This window comes from Bison bison, unplaced genomic scaffold (genome assembly GCF_000754665.1).
Source record: "Bison bison bison isolate TAMUID 2011002044 unplaced genomic scaffold, Bison_UMD1.0 scf7180017864094, whole genome shotgun sequence".
Classification (NCBI taxonomy): domain Eukaryota; kingdom Metazoa; phylum Chordata; class Mammalia; order Artiodactyla; family Bovidae; genus Bison; species Bison bison.
In genome coordinates this window covers 908,825-918,326 of record NW_011494666.1, presented here as the reverse complement: position 1 = coordinate 918,326, position 9,502 = coordinate 908,825, and positions in this window count along the sequence as shown.

Genomic DNA, 9,502 nt, shown 5'->3' with positions numbered 1-9,502 from the left:
GGTTTATGGCTGGAGGTGGGAGTGTGTGTGGATGTTGGTTGCCGTCTTCACTGCAAAAATCACGTATGGATAGACTCGAAAGCTGAGTAGCTAACAAGAAAACTAACCAAAGCATGTGGTCTATTATAAAAAAAAAATACAGAATTAGGACTAAAAACACTGCTACCACAAAGATGTGCGGAAATGCTTTGTTTTTCCGGATGCATGATGAATCTCCCAAGGAGATTTTCTACAAATATCAACACCTGGACCTCAATTTTAGAACTTCTAGTGTGACTGATGTGGAGCTAGGCCTGGGCATTGGTCTTTTTTATTTTATTTTTTTAAATTTATTTATTTTAATTGGAGGCTAATTACTTTACAATATTGTATTGTTTTTGCCATACATCAACATGAATCCGCCATAGCAAGGACATCTTTCCACACATACTTTCCTCTCACTTAGTCTCAGTTTCCTTGTCTGGTAGAAGAGAAACATTCAATAAAGCATTGAATCATTGTGTTCTCTCTCCTTCTTGGAAACGCTATTACTTTCCAATATTGTTTATGTTCTAAAATCCTCCAAGGAAATGCATATCCACCTGAGAGTCAAACAGCACATGAGATAAACCAAAACTACATCTAGTTGAAGATTACTTCTTTGTGTCTTTTTAAATTTTAGAATGAATTGTCCTTCCAAGATTGTCTGAGTGCAGACTGATAAAAAGCATTACTAATAAGGACAAGGATTTTTTTTTTTTAAGAAAACATTTTTATTCCTTGGTATTAAGAGAAAATTTCTTTATTAAGACTATTATGTCTTTTGCATGCTCAGTTGTGTCTGACTCTTTGTGACCCCAGGGACTGTAGCCTGCCAGGCTCCTCTGTTTGTGGAATTTTCCAGGCAAGGGTACTGGAGTGGGTAGCCATTTACCCTTTAGGGGATCTTCCTGATCCAGGGATTTATACTGCGTTTCCTGTGTCTCCTGCATTGGCAGGTGGATTCTTCACCACTGATGCCACCTGGAAAGTATAAAGACTAGAAATACAGAGAATCTAAAACCATCTAGTAAAAGTGGCTGTATTTGACTATATGAAAGCAGAAAATAAAAGGATTCAAGATACCACAAAGTTTCAAAACAAACATGACAGACTGGGAAAAAGTAAGTATTTTACAAAACATGTAATAAAAGGGACCCTTGTCTTTTTTTGTAGGAATTGCTTTAAAAATCTTATTGAACTAATAATAAAAACTGTGAATAGCATTTCATCAGAAAGGAAACAAAAGCTGCCAATATATGAAAAAAAAAAGGATCAACTTGATTAATAGTCTAGAACTTTAAAATAAAAACATCCTATTTTTTGGTTCACCACTTTGCAAAACTTCAAAAGTGTTCCAGTATCTAGTTCTGGTGAAAATCCAGAAAAGGGGCAGATATATATTATTTGTGGGGAGTAGATTTTTGCTAGTAATCTGGAAAGTAATTTTGCAATTTCTTTTGAAAGTTAATTTTATTTATTTTTAAAGTTAATTTTTATTGGAGTTTAGCTGCTTTTCAATGTTGTATTCGTTTCTACTGTAAAGTGAATCGGCAAATGTACACACGTATGTCCTCTTTTTTTGATTTCCTTCCCATTTAGGTCACCACAAAGCACTGAATAGAGTTCCCTGTGCTATGCAGTGGGCTCCCGTTAGTTATCTGTTTTACACATAGTTGTGTATGCATATGTATATGTCAGTGCCAATCTCTCAGTTCATCCGACCTTTCTTCCTCCTTTGGTTTCCATACATTTGTTCTCTATGTCTCTATTTCTGCTTTGCAAGTAAGTTCATCTGTATCACTTTTCTAGATTCTACATATAAGTGACAACATGCGATTTTTGTTTTTATCTTTCTGACTCACTTCACTCTGTATGAAGTCTCTATGTCAAGTCTATGTCTCTGCAAACACCACAATTTCGCTCCTTTTAAAGCTGAGTAATATTCCACTGTATACATGTACTACAATTTCTTTATCCATTCTTCTGTTGATGGACATTTAGGTTGCTTCCAAAGACAAGGACTTTGAACCTTGTCTAATGTAAAAAGAAGCCTATTGAACTTTGTTCATATCCACAGACCCCCAATAACTGCCTGAAGCCCTAGTATAACCAACAAAAAAGAAGTAGGAATGTAAGCTTGGGCCACTTTCTCCTAAATTCCCTGGCCCTCAGATGCTTTATCTATATGATGAAGAGGGTGAGTGACATGATTTAAGGTTCCACTAATTCTCTAATCTATACTGGGTGTTCTTTGGAAGGAATGATGCTAAAGCAGAAACTCCAGTACTGTGGCCACCTCATGCGAAAAGTTGACTTATTGGAAAAGACTCTGATGCTGGGAGGGATTGGGGGCAGGAGGAGAAGGGGATGGCAGAGGATGAGATGGCTGGATAGCATCACCGACTTGATGGACATGAGTTTGAGTGAACTTCGGGAGATGGTGATGGACACTGAGGCCTGGCATACTGTGATTTATGGAGTCGCAAAGAGTCGGACAAGACTGAGTGACTGAACTGATACATTATATTATTATTACTCTTATTCAGTATCAGGACTTCATTAGCATTGAGAACAACAAATACAACTAAAAACATATTTTGCTAACTTTTCAGCAGTTATTTTAGATGTCATGGAGATTCCATCTCAGCAACAGGTCTCTGATGAGGTGAGTGAAGAATTTCATGCAATCCCAAATTTAAGAAGGAGGCTAGGGTGTCATAAAAACTCATAATCAAGAAGAATAATATCTAGTTTTGCATTTAAAAAAATAAAAATGAATGCAAAAAATCCATAAGACCAAAATATCAGCAATCTATGTAAGGACATTACATTAAAAATTTAGATTGACTTAGTATTAGAAAATGTCTAGTGTTTGTCCAAGGTAATGTTCAAATATGTTCTCATGCCATCATTCATACAATAAATTGGCAGTGATTGAAAATATAAGGATATTGAAGACATGGGCTTTGCCTTCAAAAGATTTATATTTCAATAGGGGTTGGTGAAGTCAGTGAGGTAGGGAAGGAAGCAGAAATAGAAGATTATAATAATGTAGAGACCCATAATGTGGGCATTTAGATGATATGGTAATTGATTTTGACTGGGAGTGTGTGTGTGTGTGTGTAGTAGTAGATCTGTACAGTCTTCATAAAAAATGTGACTTTTTACCTGTCAAGGATGTCATTGAGAGACATGATACAAAAGGCAAGTGGGCTGAAGGAACAACATGGAAAAAGTACAGATACTCGGGTACACAGAGAAAATAAGAAAAATAGTGGGCTTTGGGGCAGAACTATAAGTGTGTCTGATCAGATATGATAGTTTGACATGTGGCTGGAAACTTGGTTGGATTTGGAATGCTATGAGTAGCCATCTCCTGCTGGATCCCAGAGTCGGGCCCTCTACAGTGAAGAACTGAATGGTAAATACTCTTCAAAGAACGGCATCCCCACAAATGAGAACCCACTGCGTTTCTAAATGCAACAGTGCTTTGGAAGCATGTAGCTCTGACCTAGTAAACAAACCAAGAAGATTTAGTTGGGCATCCGGGAAAACATGTTGCCTCCAGAAGTTAGCTTTGGACTGACAAAAGGGATTATTCACTCTCTCATCTCCATCACCTGCCCAGGGAGTCAGAAGCAGGGTAACACGTTTTTAGAGATGGCTGTTGATTTTGATGAGTTGTGTGTGTTAACATACCAGTCATCGTGTATCAGGTTTTGCATTGAGCCAAGACTGACTCTTACAATTGAAAGTCATTTCTGTGTGAGAAAAACAAAGACATCAAAGTGCAACCATTTTTCAAATTGTACACTCGCTTCTAACGATGGAGCACTTTTGGCTTTGACTTGAAAGCTGTGGTGTTGAGTCTTTTAGGAGGTGGAAGGTAATGAGTTGGAACAGCAGAAATAAACAAGAACCTCAGGAATCCTTCTGGTTTGGCAGGAGGGAGCCCAGTGGCAACTACACTGTATATATCTAAAAATGAATAATAACCTCATGAAAATGTAAGCAGAATTTCACTGTGTCCTCCCCTGATCTTACCTGCTCTTAACTAAAATGCTTGTGAATCTCGCTCTCTCTAAAATCTTTTTAAAATGTTTATTTTATATTAGAGGCTTCCTTGGTGGCTCACTGGTAAAGAACCTGACTGCCAATGCAGGAGACATAGGTTTGATTCCTGGGTTGGGAAGGTCCCCTGGAGAAGAAAATGACAACCCACTCTAGTATTCTTGACTGGGAAATCCCATGAACAGAGGAGCCTGGGGGGTAACTGTTCACACAGTTGTGAAAGAGTTGGGCATGACTTAACAACTGCGCTACTAAACAACAATAGCAACATAGTTGATTTCCAATATTGTGTTAGTTCCAAGTGTACAGCAAGGAGATTCAGTTATACACACATCCATTCTTTTACCACTGGCTTCTCCAGTGGCTCAGCGGTACAGAATCTATCTGCAATGCAGGAGTAGCAGAAAGTGCTGGTTCAATCCCTGGGTGGGAAGATCTCCTGGAGGAGGGCATGGCAACCCACTCCAGAATTCTTGCCTGAGAATCCTATGGAAAGAGAACCCTGGCAGGCTACAGTCCACGGGGAAGCAAAGAGTTGGACATGACAGAAACGACAGCACACATTCTCTTTTAGATTCTTTTCCCATATAAGTTATTATATAGTATAATAGAATTCCTTCTGCTATACTGTAGGTCCTTGTTGATTACCTATGGACTGTAGCCCACCAGGCTCCTCTGTCTATGGAATTCTCCAGGCAAGAATACTGCAGTGGGTTGCCATTCCCTTCTCCAGAGGATCTTCCCGACTCAGGGATGGAACCCAGGTTTCCTGCATTGGAAACAAATTCTTTACCACTGAGCCACCAGGGAAGCCCTTATTTTATACATAGTAAAGTGTATATGTTAATCCCAATTTCTTAGTTTATCCCTCCTCCCACCTTGCCCTTTTTTTAACCATATATTTGTTTTTGAAGTCTGTAAGTCTGTTTTTTTTTGTAGATAGGTTCACCATATCATTTTTTTTAGATTCCACATAAAAGTGATGTCACATGATATTTGTCTCTTTCTCTGTCTGACTTACTTCACTTAGTATGATTAAGAAAAAAACAAAAAACAAAAAAACTTCTCTCCCTCAGTATTCAATTAGAATATCATTTAGGCTATCCTGAAGAGCCAAGTTTGAGAATGTATAGTTTGGCATGAAACTTCATATATAAACCTTTATATAACTCTTATTCTTAAACAAAAAAACCCATATCTATTACTAGTGACTCGTGGAAAACTGAATTCAGATTTTCTGTTGTATGAAGGTTTCCCTGGTGGCTCAGATGGTAGAGAGTCTGCCTGCAGTGCAGGAGACCCAGATTCCATCCCTGGATTGGGAAGAGCCCTTGGAGAAGAGAATGGCTACCCACCCCAGTATTCTTGCCTGGAGAATTCCATGGACAGAGGAGCCTGGCGGGCTACAGTCCACGGGGTTGAAGAGTTGAACACAAATGAGCTACTAACACTTTTACTTTCACCTGGTTTTTGTATTTCCTAGAGTTTTTGTGTTTCTAGAATTCCCTAGAAAGGAATACATACTCATTTATAGCAGTTATTATTTAAAATACATGCTATTGCATCTAAAATAAACTATTGTTTAAATGTACACTTGAAGGAACAAAACTTTCATTCTTCTCAATTCTTTTCACTTGCCTATTTGGGAAATATTCCACTTAGCTCATTCAGAAAATGTGCATACCTGGCTTTGGGCACAATGCTAATATTCTGAAATGTATGGACCAGGGCTAGTTTCCACACATTTTTTGCAATCGGTTGCATGTGGCTGGAAGTCAGACTAACGGGGATTTATAGTAATTGCCTATCATCAGTCTATGTCATGCTCACCTGCATAATCCATCAATTGTCCGCCATATGCCCAGGACTCATAACCTACCTGAGGTTATTTGATTCTTGTATGAAGAAACACAGCAAGTGCCAATGATGCAAAATGAAGCATGGCCCCCAGCTCCTACTGCTCCAACTATCACAGCACCGAGGAGAAGAGCGGCCTGTTGACTCCCATCTCGTTAGAAGGTAAAAAGTAGTTTCCTGAGAATGTGTATTCCACAGGCAGAGCAGGTCAGGAGTCATCTACTAAGGTGGTATCTCTTAGCCTCAACACTGACGTTTTGGGTGAGATAATGCCTGGTCTGTGCATTGCAGAATCTCTCGATTCTTTCCATTACATACTAGTAGTGTCTTGACCCCTGCATTCTGGCAATCAACAACATTCCCAAACAGTGTCAAATATCCCCCTGGGGAAACGGGGGGATTTGTTCTGAATGAGAACTACTGTACTGGGGAAAAGTAAAACTAGGCTCTTATAATTGGCCAGCATTGTGCACTGAATTCCTGAAGTATAGAGCAGACTATAGGATAAAAGGAAATAATTAGACAAATATTTATGAAACGTGTGCACAGATGATCAGTCGTGTCTGACTCTTTGAGACCCCCTGGACTATAGCCCACCAGGCCCCTCTGTCCACAGAATTCTCCTGGCAAGAATACTGGAGTGAGTTGCCATTTCCTCCTCCAGGGGATCTTCCCTTATTAAACATGCTTACAGGTAATATATATATTATACCCATATCTATGTATGTACGTATTGTTGTTGCTGTTGTTCAGTTGCTAAGTCAAGTTTGACTCTTTGTGACCCTGTGGACTGCAGCAGGCCAGGCTCCGCTGTCTTCCACTATCTCCCGGAGTTAGCTCAAATTCATGTCCATTGAATTGGTGATGCTATCTAACCATCTCATTCTCTGCTGCCCCCTTCTACTTTTGTCTTCAATCTTCCCCAGCATCAGGGTCTTTTCCAATGAGTCAGCTCTTTGCATTAGGTGGCCAAAGTATTGGACTTCAGGTTTCAGGGTCAGCATCATGTGTGTGTGTGTGTGTGTGTGTGTGTGTGTGTATATATATATATATATATATATATATATCTCACATATCTCCAAAAGTACACTGATGGTTTTGGAAAACTTCATTGGGGGAGGGGAGTGGTAAAAATAAACCAGTTATAGTACTTCTAGAGCACTTGATTTTGGAACAAAAGTTGCCATGTGAGAATGGTAGACTCTTTCGCCTACATTGGTCTTTACTTTGACCAATTCATTGGTTTTAATTTTACCCTTTCTTGTTATGCAAAACAATTATAATTTTTCTTCCCCTTGATAACCCATCAACTATATGAATACATATACTATATATATTATTCTAAAGTCCCATTCCAACTCTTTTAAAAACCATACAAAATAGGACATTGTTGTAAGTTATTCAGTTTTCCAACTTCTTTCTTTCCCCAAAGGAATTTCAGTCTGTTTATATTATTTTTAAATTATGGTTCCCAGAATTGAAATGGGAACTTGAGTCAATGAGAAGTGCTTTTGTCTTAACAAAGAGAAAATTCAACAAAGATTTAAACTTTAAAAAAATTTTTTTTTCGTAGAACAAGTATTCCAAAGATAGTTGACTGTTGGCACTGGTTCAGCTTTGCAATGACAGTCTCTTCTGCCCTACTATTATTAATATAGAGCAAGGAGGAAGGTGAAATATGTTAACATTAACAGTGTCTGCAGCATGGAGAATAGGAACACAATCACAGCATGCAACTGTATCAATACACTTCAAGAGTCTAATTGCTTCTTTGGCAGCTGTTATCACATGACTGTATTTAACTATCAGAGAAACTGTCACACTGCAATATAATTTTTTTGTCACCTATATGCATCTCCTTGAGGAATTATAACTATTTATTATTGCAATGATATTATTAACATCATTTCAGGCTATATTCTTTAAGTGAACAGTAAATTTTTTTTAAACTTATCAATGTATACCAAATATATTCTAATCTAAAACTTTTCACTTGCAAAAGTTGTTTATTAGAATATTTCCATTTAAAATATATTTATTTTTCTTTCTGTTGCATTATAATTTCTTGTTTAGCTTCGAAGTTCCGTGAATTCTCTAGTAATTGTGTATAATATATGTGTGCGCATCTACTTATGAAGCAAACCACAGTTTTAATCAGCTTCTTAAAGTGATCTTTGGCTTAAGAAGTTTAAACTTCTTATAGAATATAGATTTTTTTAAAAGATGAGAAATTAAAAGAAAATTTCTCTGAGAGAATTATTTTCAGGAAAATGAAAACAACCAGTAAGGGCCTATTTTGGAGAGATCTCTGTCTTCCTATGACCCTGAAGTAGTACCAAAAGAAGAAAAAACAGAAAGAAAAAGAGAAAGAGAAGAAAGAAAATAACATCTTCTATGACACTTCTGGATTTCATATCAAACTCTGTCTCTGGGGGAGGCGCCAAGATGGCGGAGGAGTAGGACGGGGAAAACACTTTCTCCCCCACAAATTCATCAAAAGAGCATTTAAACATCGAGTAAATTCCATAAAACAACTTCTGAATGCCGGCAGAGGACATCAGGCACCCAGAAAAGCAACCCAACTCTTCGAAAGGAGGTAGGACAAAATATTAAAGACAATAAAAGAGACAAAAGAGGGAGGGACGGAGTTCCGTCCCGGGAAGGGAGTCTTAAAAAGAGAGAAGTTTCCAAACACCAGGAAACCTTCTCACTGCCGAATCCGTGCCGAGCTTTGGAAGCACAGAGGGTAACATAACAGGGAGAAAAAATAAATAAACAATTAAAACTCGCAGATTGCGAGCCCTATGGTAACTCCCCCAGCAGAGAAACAGCGCAGACGCCTGCATCCGCCATTAGCAAGCATGGGCTGGGCAGGGAGGCGCGGCGCGGGCTGCATCGCTGAGAGTAAGAATCTGGCCTGAATACCCTGAGCACTATCTGAGCGAAATAATTTGGGCTAGCAAACCAGACTGTGGGATATCTACCATGCGAAAAGCCAGCCCTAACCTAAGACACCGCCAGCCCGCGCATGGAACAAAGGACTAAGCAGAGATAGCCGGCTGCAGACCTTCCCCCTCCGGTGACAGGCAGCCAGAGCTGGAAGGGGGCAATCGCAGCCCCAGAGAGACATTATCTATAAAACTGGCTTCTTTGCTAACTAAAACTTATTGGGGGTCTGGACAGTCAACATCTGCCTGAGAAGGTGTGCTGGTTTTACACCCAGATAACCGAGTGGCGGGGAGGCGATAAGTCGCAGCATTGGCGCTCGCCAAACACCTCATCACCTGAGCTGCTCGGACCTGGGAAGAGCACAAAACGCAGGCCCAACTGAGTCTGCGCCTCTGAGGACTACCTGAGTGCCTGAACCTGAGCGGCTTGGACCTGGGAGGTGTATGCAACCCAGGCCCAGCCTCGGATTGTTCCCGGCGGAACAACCTAGAGCCTGAGCAGTGTGGGCAGGGAGGCTACACGCGCCGTGAGCGGGGGCAGACCCAGTGTGGCTGAGGCACTGCGAGCGCACGCCAGTGTCATTTGTTTGCAGCATCCCTCCCTC